We start from the raw sequence: 23,819 nt of genomic DNA, 5'->3' as shown, positions 1-23,819 counted from the left end.
TCAGCGCCGCATTGGTACAGAAGGAGGAAAAGACCCAGCTCCCGGTATACTACGTGAGTAAACAATTATTGGGCGCTGAGTCTCGATATCCGCTAATCAAAAAGCTGACTTTTTGCCTGCTGATGGCGACCCGAAAACTCCGGCCTTACTTCCAGGCCCACGCCATAAAAGTCCTGACCAACCACCCCTTGCGGCAAGTGTTACAAAAGCCTGAGTCATTGGGAAGACTCCTAAAGTGGGCCATGGACCTAAGTCAGTTCGATATAGCCTACATTCCTAGGGTCTCCATCAAGGGGCAAGCTCTAGCCGACTTCATCGTGGAGTGTTCCGGGATCACCCAGGGGGATGATCCCGTGGTCCCCGCGGTGCCCGTATGGAAGGTGTTCGTGGACGGGGCCTCAAATGAGAATGGGGTCGGGGCTAGGATCATCTTGGTATCGCCCCAGGGACACCAGTTGCAAAATGCCCTGCATTTCCAGTTCAAGGCATCGAACAACAAAGCTGAGCACGAAGCCATGCTGGCCGGATTGCGCCTAGCCTGGGAGGTAGACGCCACGAACCTGGAGATCTACAGCGATTCCCAGCTGGTCGTCAGGCAAGTCTCGGGAGAATATCAAACCAAAGGAGAGATAATGGCGGCTTATGTGACTCAGACGAGAGAGATGCTGCAGGCGTTCAAAAAGCACTCCATCGGCCAGATCCCCAGAGAGCAAAATGTGTTCGTGGACACACTAGGAAAGCTGGCCACCGACGCCGAAGCAGAGCTGGCTGGACTGGTCCCCGTTAACCATCTCCCCATCCCAAGCATCCGAGCCTCCGTGGTCAACGCCATTGACCACTCAACGTCTTGGATGGGACATCTTTTCCGCTATCTGACGACCGGTGAGGTGCCAGTAGACAGGGCCACGGCTAAGAAGCTTCAGTACCAGGTCCACAGATATGTCATGATGGACGGAAAGCTCTATCGCCGGGGGTTGTCCATGCCTTACCTCAGGTGCGTGTCCGGGACAGAACTAAGTGCCATCATGCACGAAGTGCACGAAGGCTTCTGCAGAGATCATACAGCTGGACCCAGTCTGTCCAGAAAGATCCTGCGCCAAGGATATTTCTGGCTGACCATGAAGAAAGAATGTATTGACTACGTCCGCAAGTGTGAGCAGTGCCAAAGAGACGCGAAGGTCCCGCGGGCCCCGCCGACAGAGATAACCTTAATGACCAGCCCTTGGCCTTTCGCAGTGTGGGGGATCAATCTGGTAGGATCGCTCCCGACCGTGAAAAGAGGAGTGAAATACGCCATCGTGGTCGTCGACTACTATACCAAGTGGGTTGAGGCAGAGCCCATGAACACGATCACTTCAAAGAAGGCCCTAGATTTCGTCATCAACAATATAGTGTGTCGATACAGCCTCCCCTACAAAATTGTATCCGATAATGGGAAGCAGTTCAACAGCGTCCACTTCACAGATTTTTGTGAGAGACATGGCACGCCAAAAGCTTCTCCGCGGTAGCCAGGCCCCAAGCAAACGGGCAGGCGGAAGCCGTCAATGAAATCTTGAAAGGGACGCTAAAGAAAAAACTCCAAGCCTGCAAGACCAAATGGCCCGAAGAGCTGCCCCGCGTGTTATGGGCTTACCGGACCACCGAGAGGACATCCATCGAGCACACTCCTTACTCCATGGTCTATGGATGCAAAGTCGTCATCCCCATCGAAACGACCATCCCGTCTCACCGAAGAGACACGTATGACCCCGCCTAGAACCACGCTTTACTCCAGGAATAACTAGATCTCATCGAGGAGATCTGGGAGGAGTCGCAAGTGTAGCTGAAGATGTACCAGGGCAAGATCGCTCAGCATTTCAACTCAAAAGTAAAAAAGCCAAAGGTTTGAAACCGGTGACCTAGTCCTGCTAAGAGTCTTCCCTGCTACCCAAGATCCGGGAGTAGGGGTCCTGGGCCCGAATTGGGAAAGGTCGTACGAGATCCACCATGAAGTGTGTCCTGGGACATACCGCTTAAAGCTGCTCGATGACACGGAAGTCCCAAGAGCCTGGAACGTGGAACATCTCCGTAAATACTATCATTAGTTAGGAGAACGTGTTCCAATTTTATATTTTCGTTGTAAATAATGTACGCCTCAGGGCGATCCCTTGAATAATAAAAATGGCGTGTGCAAAATGCCATAAAGAAATGTTATCAATCAATGAAAAGTTTACTCAAGTGACCCCAGACCAGTCTCCACTCACTTGTGGGGGGATTCCCGGGTATGAGAAAATACCAAGTGGGGCGCAAGCCTCAGGCTAGTCTCGGCCCGAATCGACAAGGTCCAAGGGATACAAACTCCGTGGGACCAATCCTCAGGCTGGTCCCACCCCGGACGAACGATGTCTGGGGGTATAAATTAAAAGAGGACCAAGCCTCAGGCTGGTCCCACCCCGGACGAACAATGTCCGGGGGTATAAATTAAAAGAGGACCAGGCCTCCGGCTGGTCCCACCCCGGACGAACGATGTCCGGGGGTATAAATTAAGTGGACCAAGCCTCAAGCTGGTCCCACCCTGGATGAACCATGTCCAGAGGTATAAATTAAGAGGACTAAGCCTCAGGCTGGTCTCGAACGATGTCCGGGGGTATAAATTAAAAGAGGACCAAGCTTCATGCTGGTCCCGCCCTGGACGAATGATGTCCAAGGGCATAAATTAAGAGGACCAAGCCTCAGGCTGGTCCCACCCCGGACGAACGATGTCCGGGGGTATAAATTAAGAGAACCAAGCCTCAGCCTGGTTCCGCCCCTGACGAACAATGTCTGGGGGTATAAATTAAAATAGGACCAAGCCTCAGGCTGGTCCCACCCCGGACAAACGATGTCCGGGGGTATAAATTAAGAGGGCCAAGCCTTAGGCTGGTCCCACCCCGGACGAACAATGTCCGGGGGTATAAATTAAGAGGACTAAGCCTCAGGCTGGCCTTGCCCCGGACGAACAATGTCCGGGGGTATAAATTAAGAGGACCAAGCCGCAGCCTGGTCCCACCCTGGAGGAACGATGTCCGGGTGTATAAATTAAGAGGACCCAGCCTCAGGTTGGTCCCGCCCCGGACGAACGCTTCGAAATTCGAGCTGACGCCCCGTACGGATGGGACGCTTCGGAATCCATGCTGACGCACTAGCCTAGGCCTAGCAACCCTTGAGGTGGTTAGGGGACCTTTCAAGGTCAAGTGCCAACGTTGTGGTAGTTGATTGGAGACACATGTATCCCTCGCCACGAAACGAGACTTCGATAAACGGACCCGAACATTGGTAAATGGTCCGGGCTCCGCGTTTTCCCAGCGCGCATTGCCCCTTGCCACGGACCCACAATTCTAAGCAGGAACTGGGAAGGCCACCGTGGAGTATCCAGGAGCAAGGCAAGCCTCCACCTCGCAGTCCCAGGTGAAGGCTTGGGGGTAAATGTTATCCCCATTTCCTGCCTTGGGCCCGGGATGGTGGTCCAGGCCCACTAATTGGGTAATTGGAGGCTAGGCCCAGCCCAGGTCCACTTGGCAGGGAATGATCGACGACGACGACCCAAGTGTGGGTCTAGACCCGGACGGTGTCCAGGACAGATGATCTGGGACGGTCATCCCGAAGACATATAGATGTTTGGGGTTACGGCCGAAAGGAAGGAAAAATGGTCCAAAAGCCTGGTAAACGATCCGGGACCTGTGTGAACGATCTGGGCCAATGGTAAACGAAGAGGGACAGAGGTAAACGAATCTAGGTCAAGTCCTCAGGGTTGGCAGGAAAAAGCATCCGTGACCCTGAAGCCGCCCCATGATGCATGGGGGTTGTCCCCACTTTACACCTGCAGAAAAGGCTACCTCGGGATTGCACGCCGCTGGTTCAGACCTGCGCTGCCACTACACTGACTGATTTTGTCCCCTGAATCTGCCTTGTAACTTGGAATGCCCAGACCAAAGCCCCATTTTTTTGGGCGAAATATAGGCTTTGGGCTGGGCCAATGGGCTTTGATCATTCTTTGTCTTTCATATTTTTATCCTTTGTATTGGGCTTCCGATAGAGAAGCCATGGGTATTTATATCCTTGTTGGGTCTAGGTCAGTCCGGCCTAAGCCTGGTACTCCTGTGAGCCTATAAATACAGGTGACACATGACTGGAGAAAGGACCTCTTTTTGGCCTGTATAAAGTTACTCTGCTAAAACATAGAGAGGAACTCCATTGTTAAGGACTTTCCAAGCTCTAATACAACTTTCTCGTGGACTAGGGCTCATTAACGCCCCAACCACGTAAAAATCTTGTTTATATCTTCTAAATTCCATGTCATTAATCATGTTGCTTTTTATTAATATAGTTTCCGAAAATCTCGGTAAACAATGTTTATCCAAAAAACAGTTGTGGATGACGTGGTAAGAATTTTTCAACACGTGGCACAGATACTGCTCGCCTATCGACCAGAGATACTTCCGTATGCGGAGTTCAAGTTTTATATACGACCAGCATGGTCGTATACTCCGTTTATTTATGTGTAAATTTGTATAGTTGTAATGATATCCGAGAATATCTCTTCATTATAACCTGAATATCCGTTTATTAAGGAAAGATATGATGAATTGACTCATGTAACCCTCCTTGAGCCTATAAATATACAAGAAATAGCTCAAGGGGGGGTCTTTTGATCTTTTTCCGAATTGTATTGCTATTATCCATCGTCTGTATTGTTTCTCCTTCTAAGGTCTGTGAAACTCAGGAACCCTAGTTCTTTGATCACACCTTTGAAGCTCAATATTAATAATAGTATCAAGTGGACGTAGGTCATTACCAATCACTAGGGCCGAACCACTATAATTCTTAGTGTTATTTACTATCCATTAGATTGTATTCTTAAGCATCGTACTAATTTCCTATCGTATACTTGACTCTGTGTCGTTGGCCAAAACAAGGGTCAACATTCTAGAGCTTTCATTGAGAGCTGGTGAAAGAATCTAATAGCAAAATCTTCCAAGAAGATCGGACAGACTACTGCCGCTGCATCATCCCAGCCTCCTCCCCCAAATGTGGCTGAGGACAAGCCTCATTTGGAGTTTGATGAGGAGGACTTAGATTCTGAGACCCTGAAGGCAACACTGAGGGTGTTGCAGGATGAGTTGGCCAATCTGGGGGCCAATCAAGAGAATGCTGCAGAGATAATAGCATCGCAACAAAGGGAAATAGAACGCCAGCGTCAAGAGCTGAGCGAGCGGCAGGCTGAGATGGACCGTCGACAGAGGGATGCCATGGTCATCCTTGAAGCAGCCATCCAGCTGGCTCGGAATCAGGCTACGCCAGCCTCCCAGCCAGATCAGCCACCAAACAGGCCACCTCAAAGAGGTCCCAATCCTAGTCCTCCGCTCCAGCCAGTAAGCCTTCAGAGGCCGGAGCAGCCACCTATGCCTCAGGATGATGTCCCACCTAGGGATCCTGAGCAGCAGCCTCCGTCTCAGGCTGGTCGAGGCAATCCCCCGCACCCGAGGCAGAATAGGGCTGGGCAACCGCCCCGCAGCCCTAGACGCCAGGGGATGAAGAGCTGCATCCATCGAGCAGGGGGCAGCGTCCTTCTGCCAACAGGAGGAACTCAGAGACAGACTCTGCGGCCAGGGGCCCCCCATGACATAACAATGCACGGGGACCCACCAACCAGTGCAAGCCTCCCCCTAACGCTCGGGAAATGCCTGCCCAAGGAGGCAACAGAGGGAATAATCAGTTGCACCATAGCCAGCCACGATTCAAAGATGGTCACGGCTACAATGAAGCCGACTCTAGCAGAGGAAATGCTGGTCGGAGGAACGAAGAGAGAGTTGGAGGCAGGAGCCACCCACCTAGAGAAGACCGACCTGCAGGTCATAACGCTGGGGGGCAGCCCAGGCAGAATAACATCTTTAGTCGACTCGGAGCAAGCGAGCAGCAGCGAAGAGACGATGATTTGAGGGATGTACTTAACGACCACCGAGAAAGGCATGATGAGTACATTCCCCCAGCACCAGAGGCCCCAGCAATCCCAGAAGCTGTTCAGGCTCAAATCGATTCCCTGAACCAAGCTGTGCGGCAGCTGGTCGGGGGGCAAACATCCCACATTGAGTACGATCGGAGGAGAGGCACCCCCTTTGTACAAAGGATTGTTGTGGCTGAAACCCCCAGTAAGTTCAAGATTCCAACACTGCCAAATTTCGATGGGTATGGAGACCCAGTATCTCATGTCAATAAGTTTGAGATACAAATGGACATTCAGAAAGTCTCTGAAGACGCTCGCTGCAAGATCTTCCCAGCAACACTTTCTGATGCCGCCCAGGAGTGGTACTTTAAGTTCCCTCCTGCGAGTATAGTATCTGGGAAATGTTCGTGAAGGAGTTTTACGGGTAGTTCTATGCAGGTCGTGTGCACCCCACTGAGGTGAACCAACTGGTCGAGATATGCCAGAAAGAGGGGGAGCCCTTGAAAGAATACGTTCAACGCTTCATGCGAGCTGCAGCAGGAGCCAATACTGTGGGCAATGAAGGTAAGATGATGGCCCTAACTGCCGGGGTTAGGCGCTATTCACCCCTCTGGGGTAGCCTCAGAAAGCATGGGATTAAAAGTACCCAGGAGTTCTTAGATCAAGCGGATCGGAACATCAAGCTCGAGGACGCGATTGCCAATGAAGGGAAATCGCCAGCAAAAGACAAGGGGCCCAAGGAAGAACCCGCCAAAGCCACCAACGGGTCGAAGCCCAATGGCAACGAGAATGGCAATGGTAAGAATGGTGTAAAGTGGGTGAGCAACGAACCCTTGTCCTCAGAGAGTAAGCGCCCCAAACGTAATCGGTATGAACAGAGATTAACCAACTACACTGTCCTTGTTGAAAGCCGAACCGGGGTCTACCAGGCGACCAGCTCAAGCGTGCCCTACAAACAACCCGCTCCTATAAGGAAGGATATCTCCAAGAGAGATGCAACAAAGATATGTCGTTTTCACAACGACTACGGGTACAACACTAATGAATGCAACCAGCTGAAGGACGAAATTGAGTTCTTGATAAGGCAGGGACATTTAAGAAGACATTTACGAGCCACAGGAGGTTCTCGACGAGAGGCTCAAGGTGGCAACAAGTCAGTGCCTGCACGCCAACGCTCGCCACCTTTACAGCCAGCACCTATGGCAGGTACCCTAATCACCGTCTCCGGAGGCCTACATCTTGCAGGATATAGTGGGAAAGCGAGGGAACGATATGCTCGGACCCTGCGCCACAACCAGGACATCGAGATGATGAGTGTTGAGGATCATGCACTAAAAAAGGCTCGAACAGAGGAGGAACTGATCACCTTCTCTGACGACGACGCCCAGCACATGCGATTCCCACACTTCGATCCGCTGGTCATGGATGTACATATCGCAAACATGATGGTGAAAAGGGTGTTGGTCAATACAGGAAGTTCGGTCAACATCCTATACAAGTCTTTGCTGGAAAGGATGAAGTTGTCCGTGAAAGACTTGGAGCCATGCAACCAAACCATTTATGGTTTTTCCGGAGAAGGGCTCGCCCCAACAGGGTCGATTAGACTCCCAGTCACAGTAGGCACTGCACCTGCTAATAGGACATTACTCACTACTTTTATAGTAGTTGATTGTCCTTCGGCGTACAACGCTGTGATAGGGAGACCAATCTTGGTCAACCTATGAGTCGTTACCTCTATATGGCACCTCGCTATGAAATTCCCAATGGATGTGTGTTGGGAAACCACAGGGAAGTGAGGGAGTGCTACAACGCCTCGATCACCAAGGCAAAGAAGGGTGTATCGAGAGATGCCACCAGAAAGGAGTTACAAATGGCAACTGATGTTCAGGCCCGCTCGGGTGATAATCTCCCCAAATAGGGCGTTGCCCAAAGTGAGGATAGGGACTTAGTTCCTCGATTTGGGGATTTTGCAGAAGAAGTGGGCCCCATCGAGGACCTTGAAGAGGTCCAACTCGATGAGGAAAATCTGACCAGAGTTGTGAAAGTCGGTAAAAACTTAGAGACAACAACAAAACGAGCACTAGTGGAGTTCTTAAGGAGGAACCAGGAGGTCTTCGCCTGGTCGCACAAAGATATGGTTGGGATAGATCCTGCAGTCATCAGCCATGTCCTGAACATCGACAAAAGCCTTCCACCAGTGCAACAAAAAAGAAGGCTACTCGACAAAGATAGATCAAAGGCCTTAAAAGAGGAAGTCGAGAAGCTGAAGGAGAATAGGTTCATCAGGTTGGCGTTTTAACATCGTGGGTCTCTAATCCCGTACTAGTGCCCAAGCCGAATGGAAAGTGGCGTACGTGTGTGGATTTTACAGACCTAAATAAAGCCTGCCCTAAAGACTGTTTCCCACTCCCGAGGATCGACCAGCTGGTCGATGCCACTGTAGGGCATGAGATCCTCTCATTCATGGATGCATACTCCGGGTATATGGATGCATACTCCGGGTATAATCAAATCAGTATGCATCCCCCTGATGAGGATCACACTAGCTTTTGGACTGATACAAGGCTCTACTGTCACAAGGTGATGCCCTTCCATTTGAAAAACACTGGTGCGACTTACCAGAGACTCGTCAACCACGTGTTCAAGGAGCTGAACGGCACAAACATGGAGGTTTACGTCGATGACATGCTGGTTAAGTCAAAGAAAGTGGAAGGACATATAAGGGATTTGCAGGAATGCTTCAACGTCCTTAAATCCCCTTAAATGCGCCTTCGGAGTAGGATCAAGGAAGTTCTTGGGATTTATATTTAACTCAAGAGGAATTAAAGCCAATCCTGAGAAAATTAAGGCCCTGATCGAGATGAAATTGCCAGCAAAGATTAAAGATGTTCAAAGCCTGACTGGGAGGATTGCTGCTCTCAGTAGATTCATTTTGAAATCGATAGACAATTGCGTCTCATTTTTCAATCTACTAAGAGGCAATAATAAATTTGAATGGACAGATGAGTGCGAACAGGCCTTTCAAGCACTAAAAACACATATGGAGCAACCACCCATCCTGTCAAAGCTGATCGATAAAGAAACTCTATTCATCTACCTGGCAATCACGGAATACGCTGCTAGTGCTGTTTTAGTAAGAGAAGAAGAAGGCGTGCAGAAGGTTGTCTACTACGTGAGCAAAAGGTTAATTGAAGCAGAACAGCGGTACTTGCCCATCGAGAAACTAGCCTATTGCCTAGTTTTGGCCTCGAGGAAGCTGCGGACTTACTTCCACGCTCATCCAATTATGGTCTTAACCGACCAGCCTCTTCGACAAGTCTTGCAAAAGCCAGAGGCTGCAGGTAGATTGCTAAAGTGGGCAATCGAACTCGGGCAGTTTGACATATCTTACTTGCCGCGAGCAGCAATAAAAGGACAATCCTTGGCTGACTTCATCGCCCAATTCACAGGGCTCACGGGCGGCAAGCAGACTGAAGAGCCCAGCAAGCCTGAGTGTCGCATACAAGCACCCTCGTGGAAGTTATTCATAGATGGTTCATCCAATGAATCCCACGCGAGAGTAGGAGTGATATTGATAACGCCGGAAGGGCATCGATTTCACTGTGCAATCAGATTTGACTTCACTGCTTCTAAAAATGAGGCCGAATATGAAGCACTACTCGCTAGATTGCGGTTAGCCCAGGATATGAATATAAAAGTGCTTGACATCTATAATGATTCACAGCTGGTGGTGAATCAGGTCCTGGGATAGTATCAGGTGTGAGGTTTGAAGATGGTTGCCCATCTGAACAAAACAAAGGATATGTTAGCCCAGTTCGACAGATACGGTCTCAAGCAGGTACCTCGCTATCAGAATTCCCAACGCAGACGCTTTGGCAAAATTGGCAAGTGCGAAGGATGCTTATACTTTGAACATAGTGCCAGTCGAACGTCTATCAGTACCAAGCATCCAAGCGGCAGTAACCACTCTGGTTATCCAGATGGCGGATACGTGGTTGAAACCATATGTAGAGTATCTGTCAAGCGGCATGTTACCAGCGGACAGAAACAAAGCCAGGACCGTTCAGCAGCAAGCTGCTAGGTATATCCTGGTTGATTGAATCATGTATCGAAGGGGATACTCACTGCCACTCCTCAGGTGTATTACAAAGGAAAAATCCAAAGAGTTGATGAAATAGGTGCACGAAGGTTTTTGCGGGGACCATGCTGGGGGGCAAAGTCTGTCAAAAAAGATCCTACGGCATGGATATTTCTGGCCAACCATGAATGAAGACTCAATGGAGTTCGTGCGGAAATGGGACTAGTGTCAGAGATTTCCAAAATCCCATGAGCAGCCCCCAACGAGTTAAAGCAAATGCAGAGTCCATGGCCCTTCGCAGTTTGGGGAATAGATCTAATCGATCTTTGCCTACAGGAAAAGGTGGTGTAAAGTATGCAGTGGTTTCCGTTGATTACTTCGCCAAATGGGCCAAAGCTGAACCGCTGGCAACCATAACGACCAAGAAAGTGCTTGACTTTGTAGTCAAGAACATCGTTTGTCGATATGAATTGCCAAGGAAAATCGTCTCGGATAACGGCACCCAATTTGACAGTGATCTATTCACGGACTTCTGCAAACGGCATGGTATTATCAAAAGCTTTTCTTCAGTCGCTCATCCCCAAGAGAATGGGCAGGTTGAAGCAGTCAACAAAACCTTAAAGGATACACTAAAGAAGAAGATAGAAGAAGCTAAGGGAGCATGGCCAGAGCAGTTTCCTGAAGTTCCTTGGTCATATAGGACTTCCCACCGAACAGCAACAGGTCATACCCCATTTTCCCTTGCATGCGGGTACGAAGCTATGTTTCCTGTTGAGTTGGATCCACCTTCGCATCGTACATTAACATACAACCAAGACTCTAATAACCAGCTATAGATGGAATTCTTGGACTCAATCGATGAGAAGCGTGAATAAGCCCAACTCCGAGTAGCTGTGTACCAACAAAAGGTCGCCCAGTATTTCAACTCTAAAGTACGAGAAAGAAAATTCAATGTTGGAGATCTTGTACTCCGAAGGGTTTTTCTAAACACCCGCGACCACGGTACTGGAGTACTCGGCCCTAATTGGGAAAGGCCATACCAGATCGATGAGGTCCTTCACCCAGGCACTTATAAACTTGCACGCTTAAACAGAGATCTCGTTCCTCGCTATTGGAATGGAGAACACCTGTGCAAGTATTACCAATGAACAATTCTTCTTAAAGAATTGGCTTGTATTAATTTTACTTTTTACAAGTTTTGAAAAAGGGTTGGTCATTTTATGTGACTGATCTCTTATAAGTGTAAGATCTTATTGATTACTCGTATAGACATGTTTAGTCCATTTATAACGAGAAATAAAAGGGATTGTGCGCAGCCAGTCATTTCTTGCCAATTATTGTATTTATTACAAGTATTTGCTCATTACGTGTGTTGTTTTGCTATATTATAATGCTAATCATATTGCTACGAGCAGTATTGTTCGAACAGGTTCTAGTCAAGGCAACCGACCAAGGACCTAAAGCTCCTCGATCACTTGGGGGGCATATAAGGTACAAGTAAGCAAAGCATATCGTTAAAAGGTATGTAAACACATGAGCAAAATAAGTGAAAGCATGCTAGGGCACTTAGAGTATTTTTCAAAAAAAATTTGTTAAATCAAACCAAAGTGCTATGCTAAGTTCGGTCATGCGAATAGATGTTATAATAATATGCAAATATATTATAATATCAAAATGTATCCTTTGACACCGCGAGCAGTCGCTGCTCGGATGTAATTGTTCAAATAAAAGTAAAAGCTGCCCATGCAGCAATAAAAAATATAGTCTTTACATCACGACCCGTAGGTCGTGCAGTTAAAAAGATAAAAATTAAAATAGTAAAAGACTAAGGAGCCGGAGGATCTTGAGGAGCCGGAGGATCTTGAGGAGGGCCCTGATCGATGACGTCTGCAGCCTCATTGTCTGCCCCGTCCATCCCAGTGGCCAGCAAGATCTCAGGGGAAGCAGGAATCCTTGCTCTTTCTTCCTCTGCCAGTCGAGCAGCACAGCGAGCGAGCTTAGCATTTCTTGCATTCTCATGAAGGTAATTGAAGTTGGCACCCTAGTTGTGCTTCCAGAAATCATAGAAGCATCGAAGTGTGGCATTCTTGTTCCTTTCTAAATTACTGGTGTTGGCTTTATCAAGCTCCTCGATCCGGCCGTCCAAGGTTGTAGTCTCCCCTCGGCTCGCGATCAAGTCCTCCTTGAGCTGTTTAGCCCCACGGTAATTGACGCGGTTAGACTCCTTGAACTAGTCCCTCTGATCGATGGCTTTGTCCAGAGAATTTTCCTTCTCCTTCAACTCCCCGGCCAGTTTATTCTTCTCCTTAAGCACCACTGCAAGTTATTCAGCATATTTCTCTGCGGCAACTTTGAGTTCATCAGCGTGTCGTTGCTCCAAAGATTTGGCCTACTCGGTAACAGCACCCGAGCGGAGACTGCCGGCAGTAAGGGTCAGCATTGCTTGCGGTCAGAGCAAAAGTTAGACTAACTGTAAAGCATAGAAGGGTTGTTTCTGCAGAAAAAGATGACTTACACTGGTAAACTCATTCAAGGCGCGATTTAAGACCTGGTCGACGTCCATCGCCTCTCGGAAGCGGTCGTGCTTTACAATTTTCGCGACCCTGTCCTTGATCGATTTGAAGGCGTGGCTAGTTATGTCGCCCCTAGTCGAAGCAGGACCGGCCTGCTGAGCCTGGTCGGTTGGGGCCGCTGGAGGTGGAGTCGTTCCGGCTGGAGCAAGGGGAGTCTGCTACTCGCGAGGAGAGGGTGGAGTTGTATTAGCTGAGGGCCTCTCCTCTGGGAGGCCTGCATTGTGAGGCTTCTTAGCCTGAGGCGCTTTGCTGCTTTCCCCAGGATGCCTCTTGGTTGCCTTCTTTTTTCTCGGGGGAGTCGCAGGAGTCTCGGGAGTGTTGTAAATGTCGAGCACGTTCACGGAGTCCATGTCTAGAAAAGAAGAAAAATGTTGAACAGTGAGATAGCATAAATGACTAAGTATATTACATCAGGAAAAGAAATAAAGAAAGATTGCAAAGTCAAATACCCGAGCTATTATTACTGGTCGCTATACTATAGACTCTACTAGTCTTATACTCACTCTCTGACATGAAGAAGTCTGGACCCAAATTTGGAGCATATTTAAAATTGTCGTCCCCTTCGAATAGGTGATAGGGAATTGACAAGCTATCTAAAAGAAAAATTACTGTACCATTCTCGTCTGAAGACTCGTCCAAGTGTTCGACAGGCTCGGAGGCTTCTTTTTCCCTTTCCCCAAGGGATCAGAGGGCCTCTCTACTGGTGGTGTGCAAACAGGTTCCTTGATCGTGACCCCGGTTGGTCTCCTTTGTGGAGGCGACACTGGTGGTTGCTGCTCGAGTTCCTCCTCGGCTGTAGCACTCCCTGCTATTGACTCCCTCATGTCCTAATGAGGGGCCAAGAGGCCAACCAGCCTAAGGTTAACCTCTGTGACCAGATGTTTGACGCTTTTTTCTATGTCAGTCATGCTGGCCAAGAGGGCTGATCTCAACTCCATGTCTGAAGTTGGGTCTGGTCGCAGCCATGGGCCTGAAAAACATTAAAATTTTAAGAGAATGTGGAGAAGAACACTAAATAAAGAGTAACAGCCTGTGATACAAAGGTTTTACCTCCTTGAGTAAAGGCCAGATTGTCCGCGATCATGTCGGTCGTGAGGAAGTACTCCTGGTAGTACCTCCCCACATTCGATATATGGGTGGTGTCAGTCAGGAAGGTGCGCCCGGTTTCTTGATGACAGAAATGAAAAAACCCCGTGCCTTCTTGGTTGAGGTTAAACTTAAGGTCAAACAAGTATTTAACCTCATGAGGAGTTGGCACGGGCCATTTTTGTGGCTGTACAAGATATAGAGTGCTGCGAGCATTCTATATCCATTTGGAGTTACTTGGAAAGTGGCAACTCTGAAATAGTTTGCCACCCCTTGGAAAAATGAATGAAGAGGCAAGGTAGCCCCTGCCTCAATGTGGAACCTTGACCAAGCACTGAAGGCGCCTCCGGGCAGGTTCACCCTTTGATCTTGGTTGGGTCGGACTAAGGTCACCCCCGTGAGACCGTAATTCCTGATGTAGTTGGCGATCATCTTGATCGTCACTCGGCACTTAGGAGCTAAATACCACTCAACATCTAGCTGAATGGCATGTCGGGGCTGAGCGTGTCTTTGGATATTGGGGTCAGGAACATTTTCAGCTCGACCACTGGTCGAGGGAATGTCAGCCCTAGGAGCAAGCTGATGTGAAGGATTGGGGGTTTTCTTTTTTTGGGCTTTGGTTTTAGCACGAGCCATATTTTGAGTAAGGACATGTGGAGTGTTTGGAGTGACACGAGAAAATGGAATGCTAGGTATCAGTGACGATGGTTGCTCCTCATCGTCAAGAAGTTGAGCCAATAAGTCATCCTCGATAGGTCTCTCTCCTCCCCATGGATCTTGCATGTAAGCTGCGAACAGAGAAAGGAGGAGATAAGACTCACAGCTTGAGAGCTTATGTTGAAAGTTGGAATAACGTTGCTCGTGTCTACGACCAGCAGCATTCTAACAGAAACACTAAGTTCTATGCGAGCAGTTTGAAAAACAGATCGAAAAGCGGAAGTAAAAAGTTTTTTGGAACAAAAGCTTTTTCGACTCCGAAGGGGCGGGAAAAACCCAGTTTTTCAACTAGCCTAAAAATCAAATTTTTACTTCGATTTTACGCCCTAAACTTACGATCTTGACTATCAACTGGATCCTAACTCCTACAGAGCAAAACTACACTACCCTATCATGCATCAATCAGTATACACTCAATCCTCGTGCATTTCTACCCAAGAACACGAAAAATTTCAGAACTCAAAACAGGCGTATAGCAGTATGCATGGCATGTCAAAGAACTTGAAAGTTGAAGAAATTTACCTAGATTAAGATCGGAGGTTTTGAAATGAAGCAACTTTGGACGTGCGAACAGAGGACCTTTAGAACAAAGCGACGGAGGATCTTCGAAGTTTCTGAGCTCTGAGATGAAGTTCTTGACGGTTCTTGGCAAGAAAATGGCAAGTAAAAAGTGAAAAGGTAAATTTGGGGATTAATTATAGCGGCTGAAATATGATAAAAATGGGTAATCATGAGTTATCTTTTCCAAGGCATGGGGGAGTGTAATAGCCGTCAGAATGATTACTTGGAAACTGAAAAGGCATGATTGGACGTGATTAGGTCACCTTTTTCGAGGAAACACGAGTGTCTCTGACAGATTTCGTGGGGCATACGAAAGGTTAATTTCCTAAGTTTACTTATTGCTGATCGCGATAAATAAACTTGGGGGGCAAATGTTTATCCAAAAAACATATGTGGATGACGTGGCAAGAATTTTTCAACACGTGGCAGAGATACTGCTCGTCTATCAACCAGAGATACTTCCATATGCGGAGTTCAAGTTTTATATACGACCAGCCTGGTCGTATACTCCGTTTATTTATGTGTAAATTTGTATAGTTGTAATGATATCCGAGAATATCTCTTCATTATAACCTGAATATCCATTTATTAAGGAAAGATATGATTAATTGACTCATGTAACCCTCCTTGAGCCTATAAATATACAAGAAATAGCTCAAGGGGGGATCTTTTGATCTTTTTCCGAATTGTATTGCTATTATCCATCGTCTCTATTGTTTCTCCTTCTAAGGTCTGTGAAACTCAGGAACCCTAGTTCTTTGATCACACCTTTGAAGCTCAATATTAATAATAGTATCAAGTGGACGTAGGTCATTACCAATCACTAGGGCCGAACCACCATAATTCTTGGTGTTATTTACTATCCATTAGATTGTATTCTTAAGCATCGTACTAATTCCTGTCGTATACTTGACTCTGTGTCGTTGGCCAAAACAATGGTCAACAATATATGATTCCAAAAATTACCCTTTTAATTTATTTTTAGAATTTTATTATTTTCTTGACTTTAATGCTTATTTAGACAATAAATTTTATTTTTTAATTTTTTGCCAATTTAATTAAAATATATAATTTTGGTAATTTATATGCTATTTGGAAATTGATTAAAATGTGCAAATATTTGATTTTAGTGTATTTATTGTATGATATATTTGTTATTATTAATGCAATATTAAATATTTTTGCTATTTTAAGAATGTAATTACATTTTGTTTTACAATTAAGTTTGTGTAATTATTTTATTAATTCACCAAATCAATAAATGATTTTATTATCTTATTTAGCATGGATTTTTCTATCATTAAGTGTATATATGGAATTATTGTATTTATTTTCCTGCATATAAATAATTATGCTAATTTGTATGATTATTTTGTTATTATTCGTGCAAAATTTAAGTTTAGTATAATTATATTTAATGTTATATGTATGACTTTATGATTTTAAATATGTTATATATTCCATTATTGTGCTAGATATATTTAGATTATATTCAAACATTAAGATAGGTTGAATAATATTTAGCACATTAATATTCATAAAATATTCACAAAATATTTAGGGTGAATAAAATTATGAATAATACATAAAACAACTTTGTGGTTCACATAAGAACGCATGAAACTGAGACAAATGCTCAATCTAGAACAGTTTTTAATGACCTCCGGACAACCACACTAGGATCACTACTCTCTGTGATTGCCTATTATGCTAAAACAAAATTGTTCTTAGGTCTTCATAGAGCCTAAAACATAATGTCTAGTGAAACATATAATTTTAAGTAATTAGGGAGTAGCTACAACATCTTTAATTATATAAAATTATATATTATTCTGAAAGGATCACATGATGGACATAAATTGTGATTGATTATATAGATATAATAATTTTACCCCATAGGGATTTTATTATATTTATATAATTAATTAGGATAATATATTAAATTAATTTTCCTAATTTACCCATAGGAGTTATGATAATTAATTTAATAGTTTTATCATAAAATTTAATTTAGATAGAAGTATCAAACCCTAATTTATCCCAAATCATTTGTTTGAATAATCTATCATCATGTACATCCAATTTTATTAAATTAAAATTTAGCCCACAAGAAATTTTTGTTTAATAAAATTTCATATTTCAACATGTTATGCATTAATAAAACATGACTTCATTAAGCCTCAGTCTTTAGAAATCTAAGTTTGTAATCCAATTCATGCAGCTTTTTCATCTTCCTCTAGTTTCACTGAAATCCTTACCGAAATACCTGAGCTTAGGGGTGACAATTTCAAAATCTGGAAGGAACGAGTTCTTCTTCACTTAGGCTGCATCGATATGGACTACGCAATAAGGAAGGACAAACCTGCAGCAATCACTGTGACTAGCACTACTGCTGAGATCGCACTATATGAAAAATGGGAGCGACCCAATCGCCTCAGCATCATGTTCATTATGTCCAAGATCCTTATGGGAATGCGTGGATCAGTGGAGCAACCTGAGAAAGTCAAAGAATTGATCAAACTGCTCGATGAGTAGTTTGACACTTCAAACAAACCACTTTACAACAACCGCATCCACTATTTATCATCAACAAAGCTCAGTGGTGTCAAAGGAGTTAGAGAACATATCTCAAAGATTAAGGGCATTTCTGCTCAATTGAAGAAGCTCGATGTATTTATTCTTGAAACCTTCCTAGTTCACTACATCCTTAACAATCTTCCACCTTGTTTACCCAAAAAATATTCATCTAATGACGTGGCAAGTCCAATACGCATGCGGGATGCACGTGACTATTTAAGTGGGTACGTTCTGGTCGACCATCGACCAGAATAGAATTCACTCGGCAGAAGGCATATCATATGGGCGACCAGGCTGGTCGCAGTATATCAGATATTTTTTATATAGATATGTAATCTCACAATTATGTGATAATTGTAATTTCCATTATTATTTGAGATAAGGTTATTTTAAATGTAATCAAGGCCCGCCGACCCATAAGGAGATCCATGAGCCTATAAATAAGACTAAAAGGGCACATTTGAGGGATCTTTGGGGGGGTTTCTGGGGAGAGAGAATTATTCAATAATGAATATGAAAATTTTCTGATATTTACAAAATTATTCAAACAATAATTTAACAATCTAAATATAACAATAATAATAAACCATTATAGGTTTAAGACAAAAGCGTGAGCTCCTCCTTCTCTCTGCCATGGCGCGGCGACGTAAGGTGGTGCAGAAGCTTGCTCAGGTTGAACCACGACAAGTTCTCCCTTCATCCATAGATATTTCGTCAGTCATTCCTTCGGCTGAGCTGATGTGCGAGAAAATAGCAGACGAGATTGTGCCCTCAGAGGTCCCTTAGATTCCAGCTAAGGCGAAGTTAGTTTCTTCTCCGATTGTTCTGTTATCGCCAAAGGTTAGGCTCGACTCGTGGGCGGAAGAGGTAGAGACTCAAACATTTCAAGAAGCTGCTAAGGCTACCTGGTCTCGATTCAAGGATTCCCTTCCTTTTCAGGGGGGGTACAAAACTAGAATTTATGGAGCCACTTCAGAAGGATGGTTAAAAGATTGCCCAGCTGGACATTGAGGAAATAGAAGTCGAAGCATCATTCTGGAAATCGGCTTTGATCTGTGTAGTCATTGATGCTAATCCACCATTATCAGTTTTTGAAGGTTTTATTAACCGGATTTGGGGGAAGCTTGGGATTGACCGAGTGGCAAGGATGAATTATGGATTTACGATGGTTAAATTCAGAGATGAAGCTACGCGTGATTTGGTTTTAGAATCAGGGGTAGTTCATTTTGATAGGAAGCCTGTTATCTTAAGACCTTGGACAACTGATATTGATTCTCTGAAATCGATCATATTGGTACCTGTTTGGATCCGTCTTCCTGATCTTGGTTTACAATACTGGGGCACCAAATGTTTGAGTGCTTTGGTTAGTACTATTGGAAAACCAATCATGATAGATAAGGTCACTAAGGATAGATCGATGATTAAGTTTGCTCGGATTCTAGTTGATATGGAAATATCAAATACTCTTCCTAAATTCATTAACTACATCAATGAGAGAGGTCAAGTAATGGATCAATTGATTGATTATGAGTGGCTGCCTACCAAATGCTCTAATTGCAAAAAGTTAGGGCATACAGCTTCTTCTTGCAAGCTTGTGGAAGGTATGGTCTGGAGAAAGAAAGAGGTGCCAATAGTTTCTACAGATAACAACACTAAACATGAAGGTTCAGGCAGTCAACTTAACCAAGGACAGGACAGTTAACCTCAGTTATCAACTGAAATGGAACTGAAATCCCAGCTTGAGGTGCTTCCCAAGGAGCAAGGATGGGCCACACCGAAAAAACTAGGTACCATGAAGGCGAAATCCCCTGTTACTGGTCAGAATACAAAAAATGCTTTCAGTGTTCTCCAAGAACAGAAGCAATTTCTTAATGATCCTTCATTATTACTGAATTTGAATGGACAATTTCAATATAATGAGCTGTAATGTTAGAGGGTTAAATAAGAGGAATAAGCAGATATCTGTTGTTGATATTTGTAAGATAAATAAGATAGGTATTGGGGCTCTTTTGGAAACCAAAATAAAAGGTGATCGAGTAAAGGATGTTATGAACTCTAGTTTTATGGGTTGGGATTATTACAGTAGTAGGACCCTGGAAGGTAGAATCCTGTTAGTTTGGAAGAGCAGCTGGGTCAAAGTAGATGTTTTGATTGATCATGCTCAGTTTATTCATTGCAAGGTTCAGATTTGGGAAACAGGCCAGTCATTTTGTTTAACTGTGGTTTATGGCTCAAATCAGTTAGAGATGAGGAAAGTTCTTTGGTCTGAGTTGTCTGTTATTTCCCTCCCTGTCAAACCGTGGTTAGTTATAAGAGATTTCAATTCTGCTTTTGATTTAGCAGAACGTATGGGGGGTAAGGTCATCTCTCCTAAAGAATTAGAGGATGCTCGAAAATGGCTCGATCTCGAAATTGTGGAAGAAATGAAACTGTCGGGTTCTTATTACACTTGGTCGAATAATCAAGACGGAAATAATCGCATTTTTTCCAAGTTAGACAGAGTGTTTATTAATGAGGATTGGCTTGATACTTTCCCAAATGTCAATGCCATAGCTAATTGGGAGGTTGTTTCTAATCATTGTGCCATCATTATGAAGCATATTTCTGTCCACAAGAATGGTTTGCGGCATTTCCGTTTCTTCAACATGTGAATTAGTCATCCGCAATTCAAGTCTACTGTTTTGGCTAGCTGGAATAATCCTTTAACTTCAGCGGGTTGTGGTTTACAACAGGTCTCGAGGAAGTTACAACGACTTAAGTTTGTTTTGAAGAGGTTTAATTGGAGGATTGTTGGTGACATTGTCAAGAAATATGAGGAAAGTAAGCTGTTGTACCAGCAAGCAAAAAGTAACTTGTTCACTGATCCGAAAAATCAAAATCTGAGCGAAATTGAGAGAGCTTCTCACTTGGAGTTCAAAAACCAAGAGCCAGCTTATGCGAGTTATTTGTATCAGAAAAGTAAGGTTGATTGGCTCAGATTCGATGATGAGAATTCAGCCATGTTCTATGCCAGTATGAAGAAAAGGAAAGCTCTTAATAGAATTGTGTCCTATGTAGATGAAAATGGCAGAGTTGAAGTGGATTATCCAAAGGTTATAAGTCATTTTACTCAGCATTTTCAATCTTTCTTAGGCGGAGCTAGTGCAGCAACTGGGCTTATTGAGTCCTCAGTAGTGCTTTCGGGTCCTATCCTTAGCATTGATGACCAAACTTTCCTGATTAAACCTTTCACTTACCAAGAAGTCAAAACAGCCATGTTTAGCATTAAGGCAGTAAAGAGCCCGGGTCCGGACGGGTTTGGGGCTGGTTTTTATAAGAGTCTATGGTCTGTCATAGGGAAAGAAGTGGCTACAGCAGTGACTGAATTCTTTGATATAGGATACATTCCGAAGACTTTGAATAGTACCATATTAGCTCTTATTCCTAAAGTCAGTCAACCCTCAAATGCCTCAGAATATCGCCCAATAGTTTGTTGCAATACCCTATACAAATGTATATCTAAAATGCTTTGTAACAGGTTGATTCCTATCCTTCCCAAGTTGATAAATCATAATCAAGGAGCTTTTGTTAAGAATAGAACTATTGCTCATAATGTTCTTATTCTTCAAGACCTTCTTAAAGGCTATAACCGGAAAAGAGTGTCGCCTCGGTGCTTAATGAAAATAGATCTTAGCAAAGCCTACGATTCTATTGATTGGGATTTTCTTGAGAATCTGCTGAATGCTTACAAGTTCCCTGGCAGGTTCATTAAATGGATTATGGTATGTTTGAGAGGATCTTCCTATTGTATTCTTATGAATGGTCAACTCTATGGTAATTTTAAGGGTGGTAAGGGGCTGCGTCAAGGCGACCCTATTTCCCCCCTTCTCTTTGTTCTTGTTATGGAATACCTCACACGAGCTCTACATGGGGCAGCTAAAGATAAGAAATTCAGGTTTCATGCGCTATGTAAGTCTTTGAACATAACTAACCTTTGTTTTGCAGACGATTTGCTGTTAGTTTGTAAAGCTCATGACAGTTCTATTCAGCTCATGCAGCAGATTTTTAAATCCTTTTCAGTAGCTTCTGGTCTGAGTATTAATCAAGCTAAATCTCGCATGTATTTTGGGGGTATTTCTATTGCTAAGAAGGAGAAACTTCTGAGTATTACTAACATGACAGAAGGGCAGTTTCCTTTAGTGTATCTTGGTATTCCTTTGCGACCTACTAAGTGGAAAGCTATAGATTGTGATCTCATAGTTTCGAAAATTAGGCAAAGACTTCATGGTTGGGCCAGCCGTAACTTGTCTTATGCTGAGCATGTGCAACTTATTCAGTCTGATTTATTGGGGATAAGGAATTTTTGGATGAGCATTTTTCTCCTTCCTCAGAAAGTTATCAAAGAAATTGACTGTTTATGCAGAATTTTCTTATGGGGTGGTAATGGCTTTCGAAGCAAATTTCATATTGCTTCTTGGGACCATGTTTGCAGACCTAAGCCCTATGGTGGTTTAGGATTTAAAGAGGGCGTTCTCTGGAATAAGATTAATCTAGCTAGATACGTTTGGGCGATCTCTTCAAAGCAGGATAGTCTTTGGGTCAAATGGGTGAATTGCATCTATTTAAAAGGAGTCCAGATTTGGGATTATGTATTGCATCAAGATACTAGCTGGTACTGGAAAAAGCTAGTTAAGATGAGAAAGTTTTTGTCTGATACGACTATGAATGCTGTTGTTTGTAAAGGGAAACTTAAGCTGAATAAACTATATATGCTATCCATTTCTGGTTCCCCTAGCACAGGAATGAAGACTATCTGGTGTAAACTCTCAGTGCCCAAGCACAAGTTTATACTTTGGCAGGCTTATCATCAGAAGCTTCTTACCAGAGACTTATTGCATCACTACAATATCCCTGTTCTCTCTCAAAGCTGCCCGGTTTGTGAGTCAGCTATGGAGAGCCATGCTCACCTATTTTTTGACGGTTTGTTTTCTAGGAACGTTCTTCAAATGGTTACTAAATGGCTGGGAGATCTAATTTGGCCTAGGAATTTTCAGAATTGGTGTTGCTGGCTGGAAGAGCCCAGTAAGGATGACTTGTCTCGGGTAGTTGCAGCTACATTGGCTGCTTCAGTGTATTTCATCTGGCAAAATAGAAACAAGTGCTGGTTGGAAAATTGTTGTTTTTCTATGGCTCATGTTGATGTTCTTATTAGAGATTCGGTTAAAGCTAGAGTTAATAACCTTAGCATTAGGTGTAAAAATCTGAATTTGAGGGAGAAATTGATGATACATTTTTTCTCTAGCTTGTAATTGAGGGGGAGTTATCTGCTCCGACCTTTGTTTGTATTAGTTGGTTGTTCAATATAATATTCCATTTCTTGATTAAAAAAAAAACCATTGTATTTATTTATTCACATAAATAACAAATGTCTTTTACATGCTTTTAGGACACACTCCTAACATCCACTGCCGCCCTTGAGGCAGCCATTAAGTTGGCCTGGGGACAGCCTGCACCTGCCTCCCAACCGGATCAACCAACTAGTACTCAACCACGGCAAAATCCACAATCAGATCATCCACAACTTCACCATAATTCACCACAATCGGCAAATCCTCAGAGCTCGGAGCAACCCCTGCTTCTCAACAGGAGATTCCGTAGCAGGTTCCTAAGCAGCAGCCACCCTCTCGTGCTGGTGAAGATAATCCCCAGCAGCAAAGGCAGAATAAGGTCGGGTAGCGTCCTAGAAGCCCAAGACGCCAGACGGCTGAGGAACAGAATCCCCCAAACAGAGGACAGCGTCCTTCTACGAGTAGAAGGCAGGTGGAATCAGGCTCTGTGGTCAGCGATCCCCCACGACATAATAATGCCCGAGGACCTACCGACCAACGCAAGCCTCCACTAACCTATCGGGACTTTCCAGCAGGGAGAGAGGGAAATAGTGTGAACAGCAGGTCGCACCGTCATCAGTCACAATTTAGAGATGACCATGACTATAATGAGGCAGATTCTGGCAGGAGAAATGTTGGTCGGCGGCGAGAAGAAAGGGGTGAAGAGCAGAACCCTCCACCAAGGGAGAACCGACCAGTAAGCCAAAATGCTGGGGGTCATCCCAAACAACCCAACGTCTTTGATTGACTGGGCACGAGCGAGCAAAGGCATAGGGAGGAAGATTTGAGGGATGTCCTGAATGATAGAAGGGAAAGACACGATGAGTATCTCCCCCCAACGCCGGTTGCACCAATAGTACCAGATGTTGTACAGGTCCAGCTCGATGCTTTAAATCAGG

This window comes from Humulus lupulus, chromosome 7, assembly GCF_963169125.1.
Source record: "Humulus lupulus chromosome 7, drHumLupu1.1, whole genome shotgun sequence".
Classification (NCBI taxonomy): domain Eukaryota; kingdom Viridiplantae; phylum Streptophyta; class Magnoliopsida; order Rosales; family Cannabaceae; genus Humulus; species Humulus lupulus.
Note: the sequence above shows the minus strand (reverse complement) of the source record.